The sequence below is a fragment of the Eptatretus burgeri genome, chromosome 6 (genome assembly GCF_056783735.1).
Source record: "Eptatretus burgeri isolate ZD-2024b chromosome 6, Ebu_testis_v1, whole genome shotgun sequence".
Lineage (NCBI taxonomy): Eukaryota > Metazoa > Chordata > Myxini > Myxiniformes > Myxinidae > Eptatretus > Eptatretus burgeri.
Window position 1 is genome coordinate 55,358,408 of NC_140966.1, and position 27,748 is coordinate 55,386,155.

A 27,748-nucleotide genomic window follows, 5' to 3' on the forward strand; every position below is an offset into this window, starting at 1 on the left:
TTCTCTATTCTCAACTCGACACACACTTCCATGTTTCAAAGGCAATCAGCACTCACACTCGTAACAATGCAGCCCTGTTGCCTTCACTTTCCAAAACATTAATAACTCACACCGCTTTCTGTGACCGGTGTTATGAACACCAAGGCAAAGCCACCAGATGCAAGGAACAACATATGGTTCACCCCCCCCTCTCCACTCACTGGCACAAAATAGCAAATGCTTAGTTAAAAATGGCCCCAAAGTTAACTCTGAAAAACTCTCCTCTCACCCTCTTTGCACACACGTGTCACCTCTCATTGAGGAAAACCCCGCTGAAGGCTCTTGCAGCCTTCAACACACGCACACTGAACTGATGTGTCACAAACGAGAAATTAAAGTCTGTGATATCCGCACCACCCCCTGCACTCCAGCCCTGTACAAGTACAGTCCGTGTCATAATCGGTACCATTAGTGGGAGAATCCATTGCAGATGAGCCCCGAAATGGCACAAAACCAAAATTTCTTCGAACACTTGATACTCCACCCCGCAGTCAAGCAGAGTGAAAACTTGAGTTTACCTGAAAGATAAAACCAGTGATATATAAACACACCATGGCACAGCAAAAGCACAGCAGTGCAATGCATGACACAGCATAGCACAGTAGGGGATGATAAACAGCAAATCCAAAGGTGATTGGTATTTCTTTCCACTTCCAGATGCTGCTCTGGCACAATTAGCTCACGAACACTTACAAAAGCCCGCCCTTCATGAAGCAACTCATAAATATGAGATGGATCTATAACTGGACAGAGCCAGAAACTGCTTGTTACCACAAAATAGTTCCCTGTCTGGAAGGAGGCAGAAATTTCCCAACCACTTATCTTTCCACAGGTTGTAAGAGTTAACATCACCATAAACACATGACCTTTTTACTCAACTCTACATTTGCAATTAACATCGAATCAAAACAAACATTGCAGATATATATATATATATATATATATATATATATATATATATATATATATATATATATATACACACACACACACACACACACACACACACACACACACACACAGTTATGGTGAGCATCGCCATGGATTATGTCTCACACAGCAAACCCACATAATCCACAAAGAGCAACTGTCTGTCTGCCACACAGACAAATGTTCCCATGAATGTAAACTATTCAACCAGAAGGTACATGATGTGATCAGCAGGTAAATCGAAAAGTGTGGAGTGTGATGAGCACTTCCTCCAATCTCCATTGGATATTGTCCTACACCAAAGCATCACCTCCAACACAGCAGCCTCAGCCCAACAACTCTGTCAAACAGTCAAAGATTACATGGTCAGAATCGGTTAAACAGCGAATGGAGCCACCTATTTGGATTTTGGGCACATTTCCCCTCATCAGGACAGCATACCAATACCGACCACATTCATCTTTTATATGTCAGACACACCTCCTGACTGTTATGGTGAGCATTGCCGCAGATTATGTCTCATATGGTAACACCACATAATTCACAAAGAACCATAGCCTGTCTGCCACCTCGACAATTGTTCCTGCCCATGCAAACCAAACAAACACCAGAAGGCAAGTACCATCGCTGGAGATGAAGGTCAAAATGTATGGGGTGCCATGAAGCACTCCCAGCCAATCTCTATCGGATGTGAGTACTGTACATGTGCATAGCAGGGGTGGGATATTATATATATATATATATATATATATATATATATATATATATATATATATATATATATATATATATATATATATATATATACACACCACAAACACCCCTTGGCGAGACCCCCACTAACAGCACTCCGTATACTTGCACACAATCACCTATCAATGGTTAAACCACCTAAAAGTCCTGTCAACATCTCTACACCCCTCGATCTCCATAACTTCCAGGTACCTATCTAATTCTAATTTCAACTTATGGACTGTTTCTGCTGCCACTACCTTTCCACAGTGTCCTCCATATATATATATATATATATATATATATATATATATATATATATATATATATATATATATATATATATATATATATATATATATATATATATATATATATATATATATATATATATATATATATATATATACATACATGGTGTCCTCCATAAGTATTTGAACAGTGAAGTCAAATTTGTTGTTATAGCTACACTGTATACTCAAGAAATTTGGATTTAAAATCAAAAGATGAATTTGAGCCAAGAGTACAGAATGTCAGATTTTATTTCTTGGTATTCCTATGCATCTATGGCATGTTTTACCATTGCAGAACAATAACACTCTTTATGTTCAGTACCCCCATTTCAGGTGAGCATAAGTATTGGAAAAGATCCACTGAAAGTGACAGAAATTTGTAATTTGTTCAGCATGCCGGTGATAACTAGCCTTTTCTTCGTGAAAGACGCCATGGGATCTCTCACGTCTACAAATTACAATACAGACAGAGGGATCTTCCGACTTCATGAATGACGCACACATTGATATCTCGATCCGCATGCAAAACACCAGGATGACAGTTGATAGCTGGGTCGAGATACAAACCCTCGTTCGAGGGCTGAGAGGTGAGTGCGCTTACCTCTAAGATATGCTGCCAGCTCCATTTGTTGAAGAAGTGCCTCTTCAATATTCAGTAGATTCAAAGTGATTCTGTAACAGTTTTGTGTGTTCGTATTGGTGGAACGGTTGGTCCGTGGTTTTCCTGGCATATTGTGATGCATATTACATGGAAAAAGAATGACCATCTGTGTTTTCGTCAAACCATAAGCAGCTCTTCAGTGTTTGCGACTGGATGCGCCAAGTGTGATGTTGATGATGGAAAATTCATGATGATGTGAAAAAAGAATGCAATACCAGACATGTATGAAACGTCTTTATCCTCAATTATAAATAGCATCTCAAAAGGCATCCGGTATTCCCCTGACCACAATTATAGTTTCTCTTTAATTAAGAGATTAGTAAGTGACAGGCACCGATTTCAATTAGGCATTAATGTGTTTCCCCGGCTTAATTTCGCAAAGTTTTTGTGCGAGAGTCGCTTTTTAATTAAAAATATCAGTGGATTAGGGATTTGAGTGGGACATTTAATAACTTTTACCCCGCTCGCTGCCGCTCGGCGCTCACGCGTATCAGATCAGACTGGTCGCAAAATACGCCTTCCTGACACACGAAGACATTTCGTCAAGCAGAGGACGGTGTGGAGGACTGAAAAGAGAAATAATTGAACAATGTGCAAGAGAAAGGGAAGAAGAGAAAGAGTTGCAAAGAAGTGAGCTCCACAGTTATACGAGGAGTGTTCTTAATGTCCTTAGAACGAGATGCAGTGGTCCAAGAAACACCAATGCTTGAAACTTTTTTCTATATTTCGATGTATAATGATATTCAACTATGAAGAATAATTTTTTTTATCCTGAATTTCTGAAGTTACTATTTCTCGACAATATGTAATTTTCAAAATTGCATCATCCAGGTAATGTTTTCAAAATGACGTAATGCTTGGCGAGAATGAATGCGCAGAAACATCTAACAACAGGGGCCATTAGGACAGCCAAAGGTGTATCACATGTGTGAGATAAGGATTGTTACCTAAAATGGCTCGCAAAGATTCTAAAAGAAGCCGGAAAACACTTGGAAAGGTACCCGCGAGAAAGGGGTGTGCCTCTGAACAATGAAAGAGTTTGAGAACTTTCTGAACTCACCCAAAAAGCTGAAAGCTTGCAAATCCCCATACTGCAAACTCTTGTGGACATGGACCGGTGCAAGGCCCAAAGATTTGTCGATGAGCGCATTCTACCCAAACCTTTGATCATCGCTGCCAGTGAGTGGACTGTGAACCTCGGCTTGGTGGCTTACCTCGCAGGCTTGGTGATTTATTTAATGGACGTATGAATTTGAAAGATGATGCCGTCATTACCAACATTCAGGCAAACTTCCCAGAGGGAGACACCATATCTGATTTGGATTCTTCTTAACTCTGATGAAAAGGTCATATCGGGGCTTGTCAATGCTCAGGGTAAGTTTAAAATTATTATATTAACTATTAATCATGTCTGAGCGGAGGCGGGAATGGGATCTGTGTTGGGTGTTTGGGCCGTTAAATAAGGATTCCAATCCGGATCCAGACAAGAGAATTTGTTCAAGTGATTCTTCACCATTGAGAGATGGGGCCAAAACTGTGTAGCATGATACAGTATCTCGAAACGTTGTGGATGACTTGTGACAAAACGAGGTGGAAGAGTTGGTTAGGTGACAAGAACAAGCTGATTCGATTTTAAGGTCCGGATTCAGATCCAACTTATCAGTGGGATACAAAATTGAAACTGTTCAGCCTGGCAGTGGTACGCGCTCCATCGAGTGCCGTTCCATTTTGCAGTGATTTTTCATTTGTTTGTTTGTTTGTTTGTCCACACAGAACTCTCCTGATTTTCACCGCAATTGCTTTCCAGATTGAAACGAAATTTTCACCATCGGTGTGTTTACTCATGTGGAATCTTTTAATGATAATTATGACTTCACAGGTCACATGGCGTTGCAGCCATGTTGGAAAAACAGAACAACTTTGGACCTCTGTATCTCTGAAACTGCACCAAAGAAGGAAAATGAAACTTGGCACGCAGCAAGTTCTCGACATGGAATAAGTGTGATATTTTAATGACATAATAGGTGCCTTCGTTCTGACGTCATAATTGCATATGTAGAACGCTACATCTGATCAGTATGAAACATTTTTAGGGTCATCTAAGAATAAAATGGGCCACAGAAAAATAATTGATGACATCATCGGTCATATGATTTGGCAGCAATTTTTTTTTTGTTTTTTTTTCAACCTTCAAAAATATTCATCTCTGAAGTGGCTGAAGAGATCGAGGCAAAACTTAACACGTATCCATGACCGCCTATCCACGAGGAACAAAAGGTTGACATATATGATGTCACAGGTCACATGCTTTGGCAGCCTTATTGGAGTTACCCTAAAACCAAAACAAAATCTTCTTTTTCAGAACGGCTGGACAGATTGAGCGGAAACTTCACAAAATGTTCCCTAAGCCTTGGGTGTTCAAGTTTGTTAAGGAATGATTGATCGGTCACATGGTTTGGCAGCCATATTGGATTGAAAAAATAAATAAATAATGTTTTCTCTGGAACCACTTAATAAATTGACGTGAAACTTCACAATTATGATCAAGTATGAAAGGGGAATACATGTTTTAAATTTCAACTTGATCGAATACATGGTCTGGCAGCCAGAATTATATATATATATATATATATATATATATATATATATATATATATATATATATATATTTTTTTTGAATAAGGCAACTTGGCTGTTCCTGGATGGGTTTCAGGATAGAGGAGTAGTAGATGAAATGTGAATCCCATCCAGGTTCCTCCTGCTGACTTCTTATTTGCATTTTACTTGTCTGGGTTCCTTCTGATGAATTAAATGCAGGACAGTCCCGATTTGGTCTTCCATTTGATTTAATTGAATTTATTTCAATCCCATTCTAAATTAAATTGAATAATAATATAAAACGTCAGGGGTCAGAGTGAGGTGTTCCATCAAAGCGGGCCGTCTTGGTACTCGGTCATCACTGCCAGCCATTATAAAGTGGCAGTTCTAATTATCTCTTATTAATTACGTAACACACCAGTACACAAAATACACTAAACAAGTCCTGGTGAGGGTCTGCAATCTCTGATTGCTCTTTTTATTGTTTAAAATGTTTTTTTATGACTTGTTCTGGACTTTTTTCAGAATGTGTTTACATGCTGGAGAATTTAATTGTCATTGCACAGAATTTTTTTTCTTTTCATTTGTGTTGCATTAAATATGAGCAGTCTCTCTCCCACCACCCTGGTTTCGGGTGGAATGACATGGGTACAGAAGGGGAACTTGAAGTGGAGTCCAATATTTGCTGAAGATAATTAAGTTGCTAAATTGATGTCACGGTAATTTCTGGTTCTAAAGTAATTTGCCAAGAGTATGTGACAAGATCACCTTTATTAGTGGGACCAAGCACACAAATGCTTGGTCTCCTATTGTTATCAGCATTATATTGTTATTCTTTTCGTCGAATTTTTGTGGAAGCTGTAGCATCGGCACCGCTGCTCCGATGAAGTTAAAACTTTACAGGTATGTCCAGGCGATTGGGAACTGATGCATATTGTTTCCGATGTTTCAATCACCATGGCAAACAGCTTGGATTTAAAAAAAACTTCCAAAATCTTCTTCTCCGAAACCGCAAATGCCATCAATTCGATTCCTGTCTGGTTATGATCAACGACCCATGCTGAAAAAATATAAAATTGTCTCAGATGATGTCATCAGTTACGCGGTTTGGCCACCATGTTGGATGAAAGGTGAACACCTTTTTCAAAATCTTTTTCTTCAAAACCGTTCCACCAATTGATGTGAAACTTGATATATATATATATATATATATATATATATATATATATATATATATATATATATATATATATATATATATATGATCAAGTACCCCGAAGGAATATATTTGCTGTTAATGATGATGTCATAGTTCACGTGGTTTGAAATTGCCTCGTGTTGGACCAAGGACATTTGGATCCCTGCATCACTGCTTGCAGTTTTAATTCACTATGTTCCACTACTGATTTGTAAATGTTCTCGTACAAACTGTATGGAGGTGCTCACATTGTAATGGTACTGAACATACTTTATAGACGATCGAACATTCTAAACAGTACGAACTTTACAGAAACATGTGTGTTGTTGCTGTCGATTGGCCCCTGCCATGCATTAACAGGGCAGCGGCATGGAGACAGCCGATCGACGTCCCGGGAGTGACCCAGAATACTAGACATAGGATACCGACTTCCTAATAATTTTCCACCATTAATTACACCAATATCGGTCTGATTGGCCCTGTTCTCATCAGACTGAATGACAATCGTAGTCCCACCCACCCCCCTGTTCCCTTCCTTTTCCTTTACAAAGTTATGCAGTTTTGCATACTTTTCGTGGAATCCTTTCAAGCCAATAAAATTTTGATCAGTTTGCGCCTTCCCATGCCAAAATGCAGTAGATTGGTGTTTAAACAATGGCCTATCTGTTGCGTCAACGTCGATTTGCTCCTCGGTCGAACGTTGGTTGGTCCAACGTCCCAACGTTGGACTGTTCTTGTCAGTTTCCGAAACGCTAAATTGTCTCTTCAGATTAAAAGCGAACATTGAACCAACGTTGGTAATGTGGGTATGATCAACCACCATGCTGTGAACCCAAGCCCGACGTTGCCCCCAATGCAAAGCTCTGCATATGGTTGTGAGTTACGGTTTCCAATAACTTCTTGAACACCCCACGGATTGATTAGCAGTTCCAATTTGCTGTGCTTTTAACCCTATTCAGGCTGGCCTTTTTAAAGTTTGGTTAGGCTGGTGTAGGGGGGGAGGGGGGAGAGGTGGTGGGGGGAGGTGGTCATTTTGACTCTCCGCCGCTCTAAGATCTTGGAGATGGAATGCCCAATTGACATGAAATTTGGTGTGTAGATGGAAAAATTATTTCTCAACAATATAACTTTTTGTGCGCATAGTCGAGGCTCGTGGAAGAGCTAGGACACTGAACGGATCAGGATGTAACCGGACACAAAAGGAACGGTAGAGACGCACACAGAAGGAACCGTGGAGAGAGGGGGGAAACACCAACAGCAGAGGAGAAGGCCAATATAGAGGGAGACTTGGACAAATGATGGGTGAAGGTGTAAATGGGTTATGGGGGGGGGCAGGAGAGGATGCATGGGGTGGACAAATCGATACAGAAGGAAACTCCAAAGTGGGAAAACTGGAAATTTGGATTGAAGAGAGATTGGGGTTGCGGGGAGAGGGGGAGGGTTAATGAGGGTAGAAAAGATAATGGTTTTGGACCGGGGACTATCTGAGATGGCGATGAACACTAACCAGCTGTCTTGAAGACCTGGAGAGAAACTTGGGGGTGGGAGTTTTTTTTGGGGGGGGGGACAAAGCATGGAAAGAGCAGGAGGGTACAAGACCAGAAAGGAGGGAGAAGAAGACAGAGAGACTACCAACCTGTCTGCGATGGTGAAGTGATAGACCCATAGACTCAGCTTCATTGTGGGAGATACCAATGATCCTGAAGGTCTTGGTTTCCAGAGCATCAAGCTGAGCAAGATATGAGGCAGGCGCACCAGCCCAGAGGCGACAGCGGTTTTCTCTCAAGCTGCGGATGAAGGCCTAGTAGTTGGATAGAAGTTCAGGTGTGCCAAGGAAGGATATTATATATCATTGATATATCATTGCACTAGTGATAAAAAGTCCAGTTTTTAAAAATCGTCAATTAAGCAAGTATGCTAATTTATGCATATTTTCAAGTTTTTTTATGCATCTTAATTTGGTATCAAAAGATGTGCAAGACCTCAAAGACAAAAAGTCATGAAGCAGTATTTGGCAAGTCAAGGGGGTTATGGAGAATTCGTGAAATTTTTACAGGTGGGCAGGTCGTTTTGAACCCCAATCCCCCCCCTCCCAAATATGAATAGGGTTAAAGACCGATGGTCATCACACTCAGTTATGAACCATAATAACTCTATAATATCGCAATCTAAACATTCTATATTCTATGCATTCCCCTGTCTCTTCATGATTTCGCTGATCACATCTCATTTCTCCCTGAAGCTGTATATGATGATGGCATTCCCTGCATAGCGACCTCAGGAAGGGCCTGTTGTACAGGACCCTAAGAAGCAAGTGACATTCTTTACTAAGGAGGTTGAAGAAAACTTTTATTTTGGTATTTATATTCAGCCATTTTGAAATGACTCGCTGCTTTCCTCAAGACATTATTACGGTTCATATTTCAACCATTGTTTCATATGCAGCCTGCGGCTGCTGGTTGCATCATTTTCTGAAAGCATAGCTGTGCCGGTGATGTGTTGCCACCTACTACCAGTAAACTCATACTCATTTTGCCAACCTCGTAAGGATGACAGGGTGAGTCAACCCACTTGATGTTATTTCAACGACAGGACAGGGGCTCGAACTCAAGACCCTGAGATTTTAAGCCAGCCACCTTAAGCGTTAAGCCAATAGCAGGCTTAGTTTAAACATCATCAGCCAAAGAAAAATAAACAATTTAACAACACATTTGGCGTGCGTTTTACACCCCATGGATTTAAAGTAGTAATAAAACACAACGCATGGATTATTTCAAAACATAATTGTAATATTTATTATTCGTGAAGCCTTTTTTAATAAATCATACACTTTCTGTGCTCATTTACGATTTTTGTGGTTATCATGGATACCAAACTCAAAAAAATTAAAATGGTGAAAAAACCACCTTTTAAAAAAAAATCAAGCTTGTATTTTGATGCATCACTAACATTTTCTTCATTTATGTATCTCAATGCATGAAAACGTGTATAACCAACACAAATTCAGTTTGGATAACTCCCTCTGACCATGCATAATAATGAAAATGAAGCAGGTTTACCTTGGGCGTACTTGTGCACCCAACTAATAAAACATTGTCTGTATCTCTATCTGGCTTGAAGAAATTGGTGTAAAATGAACAAGTACAGTAGTTGTGAAAAGTCAGTCAAGCCACTTACGGTTAGCGCTGCCTACTTCAGCGTGAAAATGCACCCCAGAATAATTTTGGTAATGGGAAGGCCAATTATGCCTCTATCTAATCAAACATTTAGCTACATGGGTGAAACATGCGAGCAAACAATGTCATAAAGACACACAATTAAAAAGATGGTACTTTCTGAAATATTCAACGATATATGTGCTTGTGGTGTAAAAACACTGCAAAGGACAGGAAAAGGTGAAGGGGAATTGAAGCAGACATCCAATTTACAATAAATTGGTCTCCAAGTTTATCCCATGTGTGACCACAGCATGGTTTACTTGTAATAATGTGAGGGGCGTTTAAAACGTTTTACAACCAAGAAACTCACAATGTAGTCCAAGAGTCGCCAGCTCTTTTTTTTTTTTTTCAATACTACGACTACTGCTCTGATTCTGATGTATGGTACTCTGTGTTACAGAGCATCGGTACTGTCGAAGCATTTTCTTGGCAAGGGTTATACTGAGTGGTTTGCCATTGCCTTCCCAGCAGGAGTTAAGGTAGGAATTTGTAATTTGTTAAGGATAGCTCGCCTACTCTTCAAGAAGGACACTCCAGTGGGATCTTTAATGTCCGACCTAGCCTACACAGCTCAAAGGTAAGCAGACCACTTCTGGACTATCATGTCCAATCTATTTTTCAATATGACTGACTGACTGAATGGTATTCATGTTTGGTACCTTCCAGGTGGCGTAGAAAGGTGATTTTTTGCATGCTGATGGACATCGAAGACGATACACCAAGAAAAAAAAATCGGAGAACCATCAGAAAGCGTCCGCAAATGAAAATATCTGAAAATAAGAGAGGGGGAGGGAGAAAGAGAGAGAGAGGAGTGGGAGAGAGAGAGTGGGAGAGGGAGAGGGTGAGAGTGGGGGAGAGAGAGTGAGAGTGGGGAGAGAGAATGAGAGTGGGGGAGAGAGAGTGAGAGTGGGGGAGAGAAAGAGGGAGAGAGAGGGAGTGGGAGTGGGGGAGAGAGAGAGAGTGGGAGGGAGGGAGAGAGAGTGGGAGAGGGAGAGAGAGTAGGAGAGGGAGAGGGAGAGTGGGGGAGAGAGAGTGGGAGAGGGTGAGAGTGGGGGAGAGAGAGTGAGAGTGGGGGAGAGAGAGGGAGAGAGTAGGAGTGGGGGAGAGAGAGAGAGAGTGGGAGGGAGGGAGAGAGAGAGCGTGGGAGAGGGAGAGAGAGTAGGAGAGGGAGAGGGAGAGTGGGGGAGAGAGAGAGGGAGAGAGTGGGAGAGGCTGAGAGTGGGGGAGAGAGAGTGAGAGAGAGGGAGAGAGTAGGAGTGGGGGAGAGAGAGAGTGGGAGGGAAGGAGAGAGAGTGGGAGAGTGTGAGAGAGTGGGAGAGGGTGAGAGTGGGGGAGAAAGAGTGAGAGAGAGGGAGAGAGTGAGAGAGAGGGAGAGAGTAGGAGTGGGGGAGAGAGAGAGTGGGAGGGAAGGAGAGAGAGTGGGAGAGTGTGAGAGAGTGGGAGAGGATGGCAGAAGGGAAGACACAGGATGACATCTTTTTAGACACAGGATGAAGGAAAGGTTGAATAGAAAAGTCTTTTGAAGAAGAAAAAAAAACGTCGTGAACTATCATAAAATACTGAGAACCACACGTGTGAAAGAGGAAGTTTGAACATGTTTAGAGACCGTTGTTATTAATTTTTTATTTTTTGATAAAGATTACGAAAGATTAGGTGAAGGATAGGTTGAAGAAAAATTGTGCAGGTGTTTGGTGAATTTGGATTAGCAAACGCAGAAGGAAGCTGGTAGTTCGACGAAAACTACAGGAAGTAGAAGATGGGCTGGAGAAACACGTGGTTATGGGAGGTGTAACGTGAGAGGTTAAAAGAATAATAATTTGTTTAAAAAATTTTATGTAAGATTAGGTAAAGGAAGGGTTGAAGAAAAAATCGTGAATGTGGGTTGGCAAAAGTAGTAGATGGTAGATCGGAAGAAGAAGGAGGAAGAAGAGTCAGTACAGGAAGTCACATGGTCATGTGGGGTACAATGTGAGGTAAAACGTCATTGCACGTACGTAAACTAAATACATGCATGAACTCTCAGAGTGTCAAACAATGGCCGACTTAAGTATGTGAACACTTTATCATTATTATTTTCTAGCAGTGGGAACTGCTGCTAAGGTCAATTCCACAGTTTAAATTTTGAAATTTACTTCAGGCTAAGCAAATCTCGAGCTTATTGCATTTGTGGAAATGAAAGCCATGAACACGCGTCTCCAGGCATTTATTTGCATTGTGATGCATATAGTGATTTATAGGTCTGAAGATGAGGCATTTGATGATATGAGTGAGGAAAGTGAAAAATAAACTTTGAGCGCTTTATCATTAAGAAACCGTTGCGGCCTGTTCCAAGTCGAGGCATTGTTGAGCAGGCCCCCCCCAAAAAAATGGCGAATTATGACACCAGCGAGGGACAGAGAGTTGACTCAGGGACTGGGCAAGGATGATGCCTTGGTAATGGATAATTATCTTCAAAAGGGGTGTTTAAATTAACCCAAACACCAAATTTTCATTCATGCACCACCTTGGAGTTCACTTGGAATGCATGCAAAGGTTTTGGCCACTAGATTTCATAGTTTTGGAGTTATGGGTGAGACACACTGATGGACTGACGGACTGACACACTGCCATTTATTATTATAGATATACATATGTAACTAAAATGTATTTATTTATATAAGAGTCTCATGTGTGAGTTGTTTTTTGTCATCACTTGGACTATTGTGAGTATCTTGTTCGCAGGACATTCTCAATGCCACTCGTCATTGTGGGTTCTAAGCTAGATGTGACTGTTAACCCAGAACTACACAGAAACATTCGGTTAACAGATATCTGACAACAATGGAGCAAACGTTAACGTGACCTCTTCTGGGACTGCCACTGGTAACATGTAACCCAGTGCTACCTACCGCATGGTCGGTTTGTCGCCAACTAAACCGACACCCTTCAATGTGACTGTGACACCCTGCCAGGACAAAAACAACACCTGGCAAAGGGCGATGAACTAACTTCGGGAGCCAATGTCCATCCAGTACGGAGATGGCGTCTCCTAAAAAACACCCAATGAGGTTAGGAAAATTTATTTTTCCACCTGGCCTAATTACCCCCTCCTGCACAGTGGTCCTGTGAAGAGGTTTCCTTGTTCAGGGCGAGGTGAAGGTTTTGCAATTTTTTTCTGAAGCCCTTCACATTTAGGGGCTCTCAGCCTTGTTAAAGGAAAATTTCAATAATTAAATTTTAAAAATAAAAATGTTACAACAAAAAAACATAAGGTGCTTTCCAAGACTGTACTGCAACACATTGCCCACCGAAGGTAGGCCGAGAAGGATACTCCCACCCAGAGGGCAGAAATGCCCGCTTGTGTTTTCAATTAGCTACATCGAGATTCCAGAATATTGTGTACAGTTTTGGTCACCACATCTGAGGAAGGATATCGCTGCCCTCGAGAGGGTACAGCATAGCCGTAGAGCTACTAGATTGATTCCAGGATTAGATACACAAAGCAATGAGGAACAGTTTAAGGAGATAGGACTTTATACCCTGGAAAGGAGGTTTTTTGGAAAGACTCTGAAAAGGAGCGAGAAGATTTTTTTTTTCGAGATGTTTAAAATAATAAAAGGTGTGGGCAAGATGGGCGAAGTGTGGTTTTTAAGCGGAGTGGACAGTGTTAGGACCATTGAGGCAAAGAAGATGAGATTTCAGGCAGGGGTCTTTCAGTCAGAGAGTGGTTAATGCAGAGTCTCACAGGAAAAGTAGTGGCAATGGAGGTGGTGGAGAGATATAAATGGGATTTAGATACTCACCGAGATGCATTGGATATAGAGGGGTGTGGGGATATTGGGTTGTGTGCATGGTATGCAGCTTGTGTGTGGATGGATGAAGATACTGGGGTTTGTGCAGAACAGGCGTGATGGGCCGAATGGCCTCCCCCTGCCCTGCACCAAAGTTCCTTGTGTGTATCCTTGTGTACTCGCACAACACCCGCACCCTCCGCCTCGCATTTCACTTTGTCACCTTCTATTCCTCAATCTCCTTTACAAACAGAATGTTCCCCTCCCCTCCCTCCCCAACCTCACCCACCCTCATTTGCCTGGCTTCCCATGCTATCTGGCCACCACGTTTCAAGCATATCATAATCTTAAATTGGTTTCCAGAATAGTAATGAAAGCTGTCAGAATTACTTTTAATGTCAAGGCGAAACGATGACTCAAAGAAATATAATCCCTTTTATAAATTAATCCGACCATTTACGAATAATATTATTTTGTTTCATATATATATATATATATATATATATATATATATATATATATATATATATATATATATATATATATATATATATATATATATATATATATATATATATATATATATATATATATATATATATATATATATATATATATATATATATATATATATATATATATATATATATATATATATATATATATATATATATATATATATATATATATATATATATACATACCGAGTGTTGGCGCAGTGGTTAGGGCAGCGTCTTGGGATCCAAAAGGTCCTGAGTTCAAGCCCCGTTGTGCCACTGAATTAATACACCAGGGGTTGACTCAGCCTGTCATCCTTCCGAGGTCGGCGAAGTGAGTTCCAGTATACTGGGCCGGTGTATACACCGGTTAAAATAGGTGTACCATATCCCTGTGACGTAAGCGGCGACCAGGGTTGCGTCAGGAAGGACATCCGGCGTAAAAACATGTGCCAAATCACTATGCGGATCATACGGATGATCCGCTGTGGCGACCCCTAACGGGAGCAGCCGAAAGAAGAAGATATATATATCTATATATATATATATATATATATATATATATATATATATATATATATATATATATATATATATATATATATATACATATACATATACATATATATATACACACACACACACACACACACACACACACACACACACACACACACACACACACACACACACACACACACACACACACACACACACACACACACACACACACACACACACACACACACACACACACACACACACACACACACACGACAGAAGTAAATAGACACCATGATTTTTAAAGAATTCATTTCTTGAACATTTGAAACCATTTTACTACATACACTTGTATTTTGTAGACTTGCCATTTGCAGATTTCAACGCTTTTACTCTTTCAGACATAGAACTAACGAGTTCCGAAATTTTCTCTTGTGGGATTTCTGCCCGGGCTTCACGCAAAAGGTTGAGGAATTCTGCCCATGATGTTGGTTTCCTGGACTTTTTTCGCACAGCTCGATCCAAGATGGCCTGGAGGTGTTCAATGGGAATCATGTCAGGAGACCGACTTGGCCATGGAAGTCACTTGATCCCATTTCTGTCCTGCCATTCTTTGGTCTTTTTTGCAGTGTGGCCTGGAGCTCCTTCTCCCATGAACAGAGTGTTGTTTTTGACCATCTGACCAGTGGAGAAGACGGAGAGACGTCCATCCTCAAGGATAGAAATGTATATCATAGAGTTGATGTTGCCAACACACTCCACAAGCTCTGACCAACCAACACTCCAGATTGCTCCCCACACCATCACTGAAAAACCACCATGTTAGACAGTTGGCTGCAATCGGTTCAAAGAGAACTCTTGACTGAGAAGTCTCCAGACCCACACATGTCCACTGTCAGAAAATTGAGCAAATTGCCACTCACCTGAAAAAAATTACAGTTTGCCAAAACTCCAAGGGTCTGGTGACCATCTCATCAGCCCACTTCTTTCTCCTTTCAATGTTGGCTGGTCTAAGAAGGGGTTTTCTCCAAGCTGCTCTTCCATAATAGCCCAGTTGATGAAGAAGGTACCGCACGGCAGTTTTTGAGCTAATTTGGACATTAACATCTGCTGCCTTGCAACGGGGAGTTTTCTCAATGGACCGCTTGACAGCTCGACGACACCTTTCTGAGGGTCCAGGTCGACCAGAACGAGAAGCTGTGGATTCCATGCCTTCGCTGGTGAATTGCACACTCACCCGATTGACCGTATAAAACGGATTGCCAAGGTTCTATCTGACGCTGGCTGACTCCAACTTCCGATTGGCCAACAATTCGTCCTCTTTGAGAATCGCAAAGGTCGTGTGCTCTCTGGGTTTGAGGAATCGGATTGAGATGGAGACGAAATTGTCATACACGACCCAGGAACTCGTTTCTACAAATAAATAGTTGAATATTAGTACAAATCACTGAGTAAAACTTGCTTTATACAGATTAAATGAATAAGTTTAAGGTGTCTATTTACTTCTGTCGTGTGTGTGTGTGTGTGTGTGTGTGTGTGTGTGTGTGTGTGTGTGTGTGTGTGTGTGTGTGTGTGTGTGTGTGTGTGTGTGTGTGTGTGTGTGTGTGTGTGTGTGTGTGTGTGTGTGTGTATATATATGTGTATTTATATATTTTTTTCTTTTTCTGCAATATAAATCGTGGTTATATAATATATTTTTCATTTTATATACATACACAGGATAGAGGTACGCACACCCGCTTCAAAGCTGTCCATCATGGGTTCAATTCCCGACCCAGCTGTAAACTGCCATCCCTGTGCTTCACAGGCAGGGTGATTCATCAATGTGTGCAGCATCACTCGGATGGACGTTAAATTTGGCGTCCCATTAGCCGACATTAGTTGGTAAACGTTTAATATCCCACGGCGTCCTTTGCGAAGAGTAGGCGAGCTATCGCGGGCACCATCTATCTATAATTCCAGCAATGTGTGTGTGTGTGTGTGTGTGTCTGTGACCGCTGTTTCTCGACAACCACTGGTCCGATCTAATTGAAACTTGCGAGGTATATTGCTGGGGACCTGAGGATGTGCCTTTCGAAGGTTTGATATTAATCGGACAAGTGGTTCCCAAGTTATGGCCATTTATTTACCAAACCAATGACAGAACACGTTGCTGCGTAGGTGTGGCCGATGGGGAAGAGATCCTCAGCCGCGTGTACAACGTACGGACTTCCGGATAGTGATGACTTCGTGTATTCTAATAATTTCTCGATTTCTTATGCGCATTTATAGACAAACACAATGCCCCAATCCAGTCGTCGTTTACGAGAGCGAAGGAACGGCCTGTGTGGTTGTTTGAAAGTTTTTTTATTTTTAGTTTGCACGTACGGCCACGCGAGAGCGAAGGAACGGCCTGTGTGGTTGTTGTTTCTGGCAAGCGGTTTGAAAGTTTATTATTATAATTTTTTTTTGACGTACGGGCACGTACTAGTTGAACAAATTCCAAATTTCTGCTCGAGCGAGTCGAACGACAGGCCTGGCCAGCCAGTTCGTGAAGACTTGGCGGACCCCACAAGAAAGGTGGGATGATGGTGGCCCGTGGCCGTTAAAGAATTAGAAGAAATATATAATATAATATAACATTTCAGCACCACCTCACCGCAGGCTGCGCGGGCCCGGCTCGGCTGCATAATTAGCCGCGGGCTAAACGGGGAGAGCGCCAGGCTCGACAGAGCAATTTTATGAAGTGATTTCGCCGCAATTAACTCTGACTTATCACCTTCCTTGAAGGCGCGCTCGATGCACCGGAACTGGCGATGCCTGATTAAGCGCGGATCATCCGCCTAATTGTGATGTGGATAATCAGGCTCTGAAGAGCGGCCGTCGCGCTGTCCTGCGCTCTTCCCATCGGAGATGAAGGAGGGGGACGAGGGCAGCCATCATTATGGAGTAAAGATGGCATCATGATAGGTAAGGCATACCTGCACATGTGAAATTAAATATGTCCATCTTCATGCGTCCTGTAATCATTGGCAAAATCGGAATTGATGTTGTTTTGTAATAATTGTATCATTCGTCAAACAGAGGCAGTCCGACAGGATGGTGGGAATATGATGGAGACGGGTAAGGAGGAAGTGGAGTGGGGACATCCAACTGATGTAAAAATTGCATTCAAGGATTTGTCAACGCAACACACGACTCAAATCATCGAACTCAACGCAAACGATTGTTATCTTCAACAGTGCAGGATCTCTTTCAGGCTTCATCTGCGTGAGCTGTAAGAATGGAGCATAAAATCCAGCCATCATTGTGACGTCATGAATCAAATAATCACCCATTCATTTCACAAGGAAAAAAAACAAAATGAACTTCTTTTGATCCTGATGATCATTATACTGATCCTATTTTCATTGCAATTGATGTCCCTCTGCCTTCTTGGCATTGGATTAATATATTCAAACGTTTTTTTTTTATTAACATACTTTTCCACCTGTCGTCTGCGTACCTGTTAATGACATCGCATTCCAGGAAGGTAATGCATTTATAGTTACGAGCGAAGGACCGGGTGAAATGGCATTTAACCTTGTTGTGCCTCGGAGTCGGGATGGGAAGTGATGACTTCTGTTCGTTTTTTTTTTTCATCAGAATATTTGTCAAAGGGCAGAAGTTGTAATAAATGATTTGTTTTCACGCGTAGAAATGGACGCTGATGTGGCAATATGGCTCGAATGGAACGGATGCTCGGAGCAGTAATAAGCAGTCATAAGTACATGTACAGGTATGAAAATAGTTGTGTCGCATTTATCTGATGGATTTACATTAAGACATCTCTGTTCCATGTGACGTGTGCATCATACGTCACGCAACTCTGTCAGCAAACTGAAAACGGCAGTATTTCATCTTTTTATATCAATTTCATTAAGAATTGAAAATTTGTATTGTGACGTTGAAAATAATTCTGGACAGCAAACAAGGGGCAAACACACATGCTCAGTCCAAGCTCCACCCCTGTCGAGAATTTAAATATACTAGTGCGTGCCCATACGTGCGTGGCCGTACGTGCAAAAAAAAACAACTTTTCAAACCTTGAAAAGGTACATACTCAGGTCCCCAGCGTCAATTGTGATGTCATATCAAACGAAGAAGAAGAATTGTGACGTCAATTGTGATGTCATAGCACCGTGCCCTGTCATTGGTTTGGTAAATAAATGGCCATAACTTGGGAACCACTTATCTGATTAATATCAAACCTTGAAAAGGCACATCCTCGGGTCCCCAGCAATATACCTGGCAAGTTTCAATTAGATCGGACCAGTGGTTGTCGAGAAACAGCCATCAAAGACAGACAGACAGACACACAGAGATTGCTGGAATTATAGATAGATTGTTGCGGTTCTGTAAAACCGCACTCCGCCAAGGCAATCGCACACAATATACAGCAATCCCAAGGCAGTTATTACTCTCGCCGAAGGAGAGAGAGGTTATTGCATTTGGTTGCTTTGTCTGTGTGTCTGTTTGTTTGTTTGTCCGCACAGAACTTTCGTGTTTTGCTCTGCAACCGCTTGTCGGATTGAGAAAAAAAGTTTTCACCATTGGTGCGCCCACTCAAGTGGAATGTTTTAATTACAATTATGACGTCATAGGTCACGTGGTGTGGCAGCCATATTAGAAAAACGGAAAAACTTTGGACCTCTGTATCTCTGAAACCACATCAAGAAAAACAAATTGAAACTTGGCACATGGCAAGTACTCCTCATGGGGAATGAGAGTGACTTTTATGATGTCATATGTGCCTTCGTTATGACATCGTAATTGCATATGTAGAACGCTACATCTGATGAGTATGAAAATTTTTGAGGGTTATCTCAGGATAAAATGGTCCACAGAAGAAAAAAATGATGACGTCATTGGTCACGTGATTCGGCAGCCATATTGTTGCAAAAAAAAAAAGCCTTCAAAATCTTCTTCTCTGAACTGGCTGAACAGATCAAGGTGAAACTTTACACGTATGACCGCCTGTCCACGAGGAACAAAAGGTTCACACGTATGATGTCATTGTCACATTGTTTGGCAGCCATATTGGATTTACCCTGAAACCTATAGAAATACACCACTCAAAAGAAGTCCTTGCGATTGTGTGCCATCTCTGATTGCTCTTTTTCTTGTTTCTTTCGTATTTGTTTAGTTGGTCATTTCCATATGTCCAGTGGGTAAATGGGAAAGATGCATTGCGTAGGGCTCTTTTAGTTAGGTCTCCAATCTTCAATGCTTGCTCTTCTTCCACTCCTCTGCCCCGCTTTGTCTCTCTCACGAACCATGCAAGCAAGCGTGCACACAGACAATGCAAAGAACCAAGCGAGCAGCACAGCGAGCGCCTCATGTGCATCGGCTCGCCAATTCCATTCAAAACTGCGTGCCAATTTCCAACTGTCGTCTCACCTCAAACCTTCATTCTGCTTATCACCACGTTACCACACTCACCACAACCACTCCACACATCTCATAAAAAATCCCCACAACACCTTACGTTCACGTCTTCACTACAAATGCTGCGGTTACAAACATCTCCCTCTTCACTACGGACGCCTCCATTGCGAGCATTCCCCTACCTCCCTGTCGCAATGCCACATTGCAATCTCTTTACTACAAATGTCACAACATATTCCCACCTTTCTACAACCGCCACGTATTCTTTGGACACTCAACACAGCCTCAAAGGATGCTGAGGGAACGAGTCGGGCTGTTTCATGGCATAACGCGAACGTGTGCTGGAGTTCGTTCGAGGACATACAAGTAGTGTGAGGATTTCCCTTAATTTCCATGTTTTAATGGAGGCCAGTGCACTTTTGGGGCCAGAGTGCGCTTTCAAAAACCCTGGTCCCATGTTAATCTTGGAGCTCCGATGCGTCGGCAAGTCAGGGAGTGACTGAGGCCATTTTTCGGTTTTAGGGCCTGGCGGAGCATGGCTGCAGCGTGGGACTACTGCTGTGGACCAATGGGGAAGCTGAAAATCACCAACAGCCCCATTTGATCCAATTCTTAGCTCCTCCCTCACCCTCGGGCTCATAAAAGGAGCGAATTCAGTCAGATATCACCAGAGAGACATCGATGGGGGTCAGAGATATTGTCAGATGCCAGACCTCACCGGACACACCAGAAGACTGCAGCAGACTTCAGACCTTGCCGGGGAAGCAGATAACAGCAGATGGCACAAAGAGGGCAAGCTTCAGCACCGAGTAAGTAACGCCACAAGTTAGCGCGAAGCGAATGACTACTACGGCTTAAGACCATTCCCATTTCATCAAAGCTCAGTTCGGCTGCATCCAGCAGCCATCAGTAACACTTACAGATTCTTACAGCACTCCGTTAGGGTCTCTTTCTCTTATGCATATTTCTCTACCATCTATCTCTCGTCCACTGTAAACGCACAAGAACAATCAGCATGGGAAAAGTCTCAAACAAGCGTTCTTTTCCGAGCGAAGCCACTATTCTTGTCAGAGTGAACCTTACTGACTCGTACCTCACATCTTTCTAATACACCACGATGCACCCTACGTTGCACTACACTCACATCTCTCGCTCTCACACCATAGACTCCCTCAGTATTTCTTCTCCTTCACCATTCCTTTGCATTTGGGTTGCGCAGGTCCGCCGAATGTGCCAAGTATTGCGAGGTTGATAATTATCTTCCACTGATTCTCATCTCTTTGGGCTATCTATAACTTTCCTCGGGATTGTGTTTGATGGTGCCTGTCATAGCATAAGTTAAGACTGTATAAGCATATTTGGGGTAACTCTGTACTGTCTTCTCTTGTAAATATTGCATGTCTTTTGCTGCACCTAAAAAATTCCTTGCTTTCCCCTGATGGCTGTACATTTGCTATGAATCCCATACTGTGCCACATCATTTTCCTCACTTTTGTTAAATAAGTGTGCTTGTTAGAAATGTACTCAGCTCGTTTTTGTCTTTTCCTCCAATGGTCAAGGGTGGTCCACACCATGGCTTAGCCGGGACGTTATCTATCTATAATTCCAGCAATGTGTGTGTGTGTGTGTGTGTGTGTGTGTGTGTGTGTGTGTGTGTGTGTGTGTGTGTGTGTGTGTGTGTGTGTGTGTGTGTGTGTGTGTGTGTGTGTGTGTGTGTGTGTGTGTGTGTGTGTGTGTGACCGCTGTTTCTCGACAACCGCTGGTCCGATCTAATTGAAACTTGCCAGATATATTGCTGGGGACCTGAGGATGTGCCTTTTCAAGGTTTGATATTTATCGGACAAGTGCTTCCCAAGTTATGGCCGTTTATTTACCAACCAATGACAAGACACGTTGCTGTGTGGGCGTGGCCGATGGGGGAGGGAAGCTCAGCCGCATTCCCCATTACGGGTTACAACGTACGGACTTCCGGAGAGTGATGACTTTGTGTATTCTAATAATTTCTCAATTTCTTATGCGCATTTATAGATAAACACAATGCCCCAAGTTATGATCGTTTTCATATTAGACGGTGTATAAATTTCGGTAACATCAAAGTGCTAGTATGCTCCGAAGCAGGAAGTAAATTATTTTTTTGCACGTTTTTTTTTTTTCGTGTATTCTAATAATTTCTCGATTAGTTTTGCACATTTATAGATAAACACAATGCCCCAAGTTATGATCATTTTCATATTAGACGGTGCATAAATTTCGGTAACATCAGAGTGCTGGTATGCTCTGAAGTAGGAAGTAAATTATTTTTTGCATGTGTTTTTTTTCTCCTCTTTCCTCTTCTCTTTGTGTTTTTCCTTGCGATAAAAGGCAAAATCAATGCAAGCGATAATTTGTGGATTGCATGTGAACTTTCCATGTGGGCATGCACTACTTCCGCATAGTGATGACTTACTGTATTCTAATAATTTCTCGATTTCTTATGCACATTTATAGATAAACACAATGCCCCAATCCAGTCGTCGTTTACGAGAGTGAAGGAACGGCCTGTGTGGTTGTTGTTTCTGGCACGCGGTTTGAAAGTGTTTTTTTTCTGCTTGTTCGGCCACGCACGTACGGGCACGTGAGAGCAAAGGAACGGCCTGTGTAGTTGTTTCTGGCATGCGGTTTGAAAGTTTTTTGTTTTGTTTTGTTTTGTTTGCACCTACGGGCATGCACTAGTCTATCTATAATTCCAGCAATCTCTGTGTGTGTCTGTCTGTCTGCGACCGCCGTTTCTCGATGAACGCCGGTCCAATCTGATTGAAACTTGCCAGGAATATTGCCGGGGACCCGCGGATGTGCCTTTTCAAGGTTTGATAATAATCGGACGAGTGGTTCCTAAGTTACGGCCATTTATCTGTCAACCAATGACAAGACACGGTGCTATGACGTCACGAATGACATCACAATTAATGTTTATTCATTTATTTGTTTATTTTATGCACGATTGACGTCACAATTCTTCTTCTTCTTCGTTTGGCATGATGTCACAATCGACGCTGGGGACCTGAGTATGTGCCTTTTCAAGGTTTGATATCGTTCTTCATCCGTTTCAGCTGTTTCCCAAGTGTTTCCCAAGGTTTGGAAGCTGTTTTTTTTCCCAAGGTTTGAATTAATTGTTCAAATTATTAATTAATCCCAAGGTTTGAATTTTCCCAAGGGAAAGAGCTGTTTCCCAAGGGTTTGGAAGCTGTTTTTCCCAAGGTTTGAATTAATTGTTGTGCTTAGTAGACATTTGTGAATATATTTACAGAGGGGGGAGGGAGAGGAGTGAGAGAGGGGAGGGAGAGAGGGGGGCATCACAATTCAAGAGAGGGGGCGAGAGAGGGGACGGGAGAGGGGGTGAGAGTGGGGGCGAGAGAGAGAGGGGCGAGACTGGTGGGGGGAGAGAGGAGGGGCGAGACTAGGGGGGGGGAGAGAGAGGGGGGAGCGAGAGACAGAGGGGCAAGAGAGAGAGAGGGGCAAGAGAGAGAGGGGGAATCATAATTCTTCTTCTTCTTCGTTTGATATGACGTCACAATTGACGCTGGGGACCTGAGTACGTTTCCCAGGTGTTTCCCAAGTTATGGCCATTTATGATATGGTTCGTCCGATCTAATTGAAACAATGCCCCAATCCAGTCGTTGTTTATGAGAGCGAAGGAACGAAGCTGCACATACTGACACGCACCTACGGGCACGCACCTATGGGCCCGCACTAGTACCCCAAATGTGCTTAATAGCCGGTGCGTACTTGGCAGCTCCACTCGGCTGCACCTGATACGGTAAGTTAACCAAGTACTCATCGAGGGCATGATTCCCTGATAAGGTGACCACGTGTTTCTCGTTAAATGGTTGTCAGATGGAGGACACTGGGTCACGTGGTCAAGTTATTGTCATTCGCAGTCGATTAGTTACCCGCCACGACACTAAGTTATTCATGTGCGATGGCCTGCGATTCCCATTGAGTCCGGAGAGGAACCAGGGACAGCCCCTCTCTCGTGGTTTCCCCATGACCCCAGTGTTGTGACAATATATAAAGTTGTATTTTCTGTCTATATGTTCATTGATAGAATCGACCCCACCGGTAGTAACCCAATCATCTTGCATCCCATTGCAAGATGAGAATCAGGATATTTTGAGGATCAGGTATTGTCCGGAAAAAAGGTGTTGAAATCTGTTCTGAAATCTGATAATTTAAAGAAATAACGAGTCCAATCACTAAGCCGATATACCTATTTACTTCAAGCATGCAAGGCTATGTTGCCTCCTCCATATATACATAAGAAAATGTGAAATTTTCAAAGCATTAAACTTATCTTTTTCCACTGTTTGGAGAATTATATTGAGTGAACAAAAAAATTTCGGAACATAATAAAATTAACGAGCTTCATTGAGCTGTATGATCTAATGCATTCACTGCCAGACCTCATGCCCTGTCTCCCTGAGTGACTGTCTATCCATAGCATCTGCCAGATATATGTCTATATTTTCTGATGTTTTTGTGATGTGCTCTACAGGGAGTCAAAGCAAATCTGTTAAAAAAACGGACGTTTTATAATAAAGTTATAACGTTATGCAGACTCTGAACTGATGTACCACATGACATGTGCACATACGAGCTGGCAAAATGGCGGATTTTCTGCAATGTTTATTTCACGGAACCAGCTTCATTGAGCTATGTTATTGAATGCATTCACTGCCAGACCTCGTGCCCTGTCCCCCAGAGGGACTGCCTATCCATAGCATCTGCCAGATCTATCTATATTTTTGGATGTTTCACAATGTGCTCTGCAAGGATTCAAAGCAAACCTGGCGAAAAACGGCCGTTTTGAAAAACAGCTATAATGTTTGTGCAGACCTCGAACTGATGCACCACGTGGCATGTGCACAGACAAGCAGGCAAAATAGCGTTTTCTGCAATGTTTATTTCATTGGCGATTGGACTTTGCGATGTCTCCAGTGTTGTTCTGCCTTAAGCTGCAACTCTTTTGTGGTCAAGTAATATTATTTCATTAATTCATTTTATTTCATTAACTGCTACGTGCACGGTGAAGACAGACTTTAAAGATAAAGGGATTCTTCATGGTATGCAGCGACAGCCTGGCCAACCGTTCCTTCTGAATCATTTAATTGGAGTGCTTGCATGAGTGTTTAAGCCACTTGCTGAGTACCAATTGTTAACAGTGGTACTGCGTTACGTCGTTATGAGCGAATCGTTCACTCTCTGTGGATGCTTTTGCTATGCCACATCATTCAGAGGGAGTGGTTTGTGCTCCGTCACCCTGAGCGAGTGGTTAGTGCTCCGTCACCCTGAGCGAGTGGTTAGTGCTCCCTCATCCTGAGCGAGTGGTTTGTGTTCTGTCACCCTGAGCGAGTGGTTCATTCTCCATCACCCTGAGCGAGTGGTTCGTGCTCCCTCACCCTGAGCGAGTAGTTCGTGCTCCATCACCCTGAGCGAGTGGTTCGTGCTCCATCGCCCTGAGCGAGTGGTTCGTGCTCCATCACCATGAATGAGTTGTTGTGAAACAACACCCTATTTCTGAGCCATTTGCCATGTTAACGTGTTTTCTAAATTACCGAGCCAGATATTTTTCCACCTGTCACATGCAGCTGTTTATAAAGAATAATATTTGTGAACATCTCCCTGAAACGTCGACATAAATGCAACGTTATTTTTCGGTGAAAGCTACTCAAGGTTTATGGGTTGTATACAGGAAGTACCGTAGTTGGTAATCACACTGACTCCAACCTGCTGATTCCCTAAATATTGGCAATATCGACCAAGCGTGTGTGTGTGTGTGTGTGTGTGTGTGTGTGTGTGTGTGTGTGTGTGTGTGTGTGTGTGTGTGTGTGTGTGTGTGGGTGTGTTGTTCATAAAGCATAACATATTCTTTCTGCTAACTCCCTTACCCCCACCTCTCTCCCTCTCTCTCTCTCTCTCTCTCTCTCTCTCTCTGACTTGTCCGGGCAGGAGTTTGTCTCCCGACGGGAGTTTGTCTTTGGGCCATGTTTATAGTATGAGCGGGAGAAAATGGATTTCAGACATTATTTTGTTTAAATCTTCACTGTTATCCTATACAGAATAATTTTGATGAGACTGTATGAATCGTAATTAATGCTCCATCGCACGTGAGCCTTTCTTTCCTCTCACCTCACACTGTCTTCCCTTCCCCCCACCCCTCCCTCCTCTCTCCTTTCATCTCCAACTCTTCACTCGACCCACTCTCTCTCTCCCCCACCCCTCTCCCTCTCCTCTCTCTTTTTCTCCCTCCCCCCTCCAGTATTACCGTCAGCGAAGCATTGGGTTTGTCACATGGATTTTAACTAGCAGCAGTAAATGCATCATACAAACTTTTCCAAGGCCTTCACATTTTCAGATGGCCACAGAGACAATGAAACAAAAAACAAACAAAATGTCTCCAGCTTGCAGAAGGCTGGCAATGCAGACACTGCTCACCACCTCCCCCTGTGGTGTAATATGTAGTTTTACATCTCCTGTAACAATTCACCTTCAATGTTTCGGGCACAACTTTCCCACAAAAAAAAATATGGAGGATGGGTCGTTCATTCCAGTTTAACACTTGGATTTCAGTCTCCACAACAATGTGAGTTTCTTTTGATTTGTTTCATGGAGGTCGGGAAAGCTTGCTGCCCGGTGGAGCATCAGTTCCATGCTGATGAAGGCCAACAACCCAAAACACGTGTACACGGATGTTGTGCAATGGGCAAGCTGTCCCAAAAATATAGGCATCATCATTCTTGTCCATGCAAAGTTTTAGGTTGTACCATGGGTGGAGGGGTTAGCGTTAGGGGTAAGAGTTGGGGTGATGGGGAAGTGTAAATGACATTGCCTTATATTATTTTGAAACTATGCATGATGAGTGGTCTGTCTTGGTGGAAGCATCACTAGGTGTGGTAATATAGCATTTAAGTTGTCGATCCTTTTGTATACGAGCTCACCTCATAAAATGAAAATGTAAATTGTTGTAAATAATTATGTGGGTTCAAGTATCAGAGAAAAACAGACCTGCTGATTTCCATTTTTTCAGATGTACATAAGGCTTATGGAGGAACTACATACAATAATAGGAAAAGGACGTACATTAGAAGGTAATGGACAAGTCAGCGAAATATAATGGATTTCAAGTGGAATTATGAACTAATCTTGATTCTGAAGTCAAGTGTCTCTCTGCATCGGCAGACAGGTAGAACGATGGATGGACTCAAAAGACTGTTGACTGAAGTATGTTAGCCATTGTGAGAAACAAGAGGCTGACATTTCAGACCCTTCATTGTCGCAAAAGTAGGTCCAACATTGAACTGCTCTTCTTCAGGAAGAAAGAGGATCTGGCCCTTATTTTCCAGCATACATCAATCAATTGATTTCTCTTGATTTCATCCAATTTTATGGATTTTAAATTGAGATCCCAACAATTTGAGCTATGTGCTCAGCTGGGACCAAACAGGTAAACTAGACACAATTAGCCGAAAAAAAAAAATCAGATTGAACAATCATTTTAAAAACTTGTGTTTTCATAGTTTATAGGAAACATACTTTATTCTTTACAGAAGGTTTTGAGCTGGATAACCACTGAATGTCAGAGTTAACCCAATACATTGCTCCCCGCTGGTCAGGCCATATCACAGGCCTGTGATCTGTTGAGTTTAGGTGGCAGAAGGCTATTAACTTAAAGATAAAGTTTTAACAGAATGTGATTCCACCAGCCGATTGCACAGTTTAATGCAATAACACATTGATTCGAGCACAATTATCGATTTAAGGATTTGAGCTATGTGCTCAGATGGGACCATCACCACGAGTTTGCATATATAGAGTGAAGTCGGCTTGCCTCTAAGCTGACCCATCCTCGGTCCCAACTCCAACAAAGTT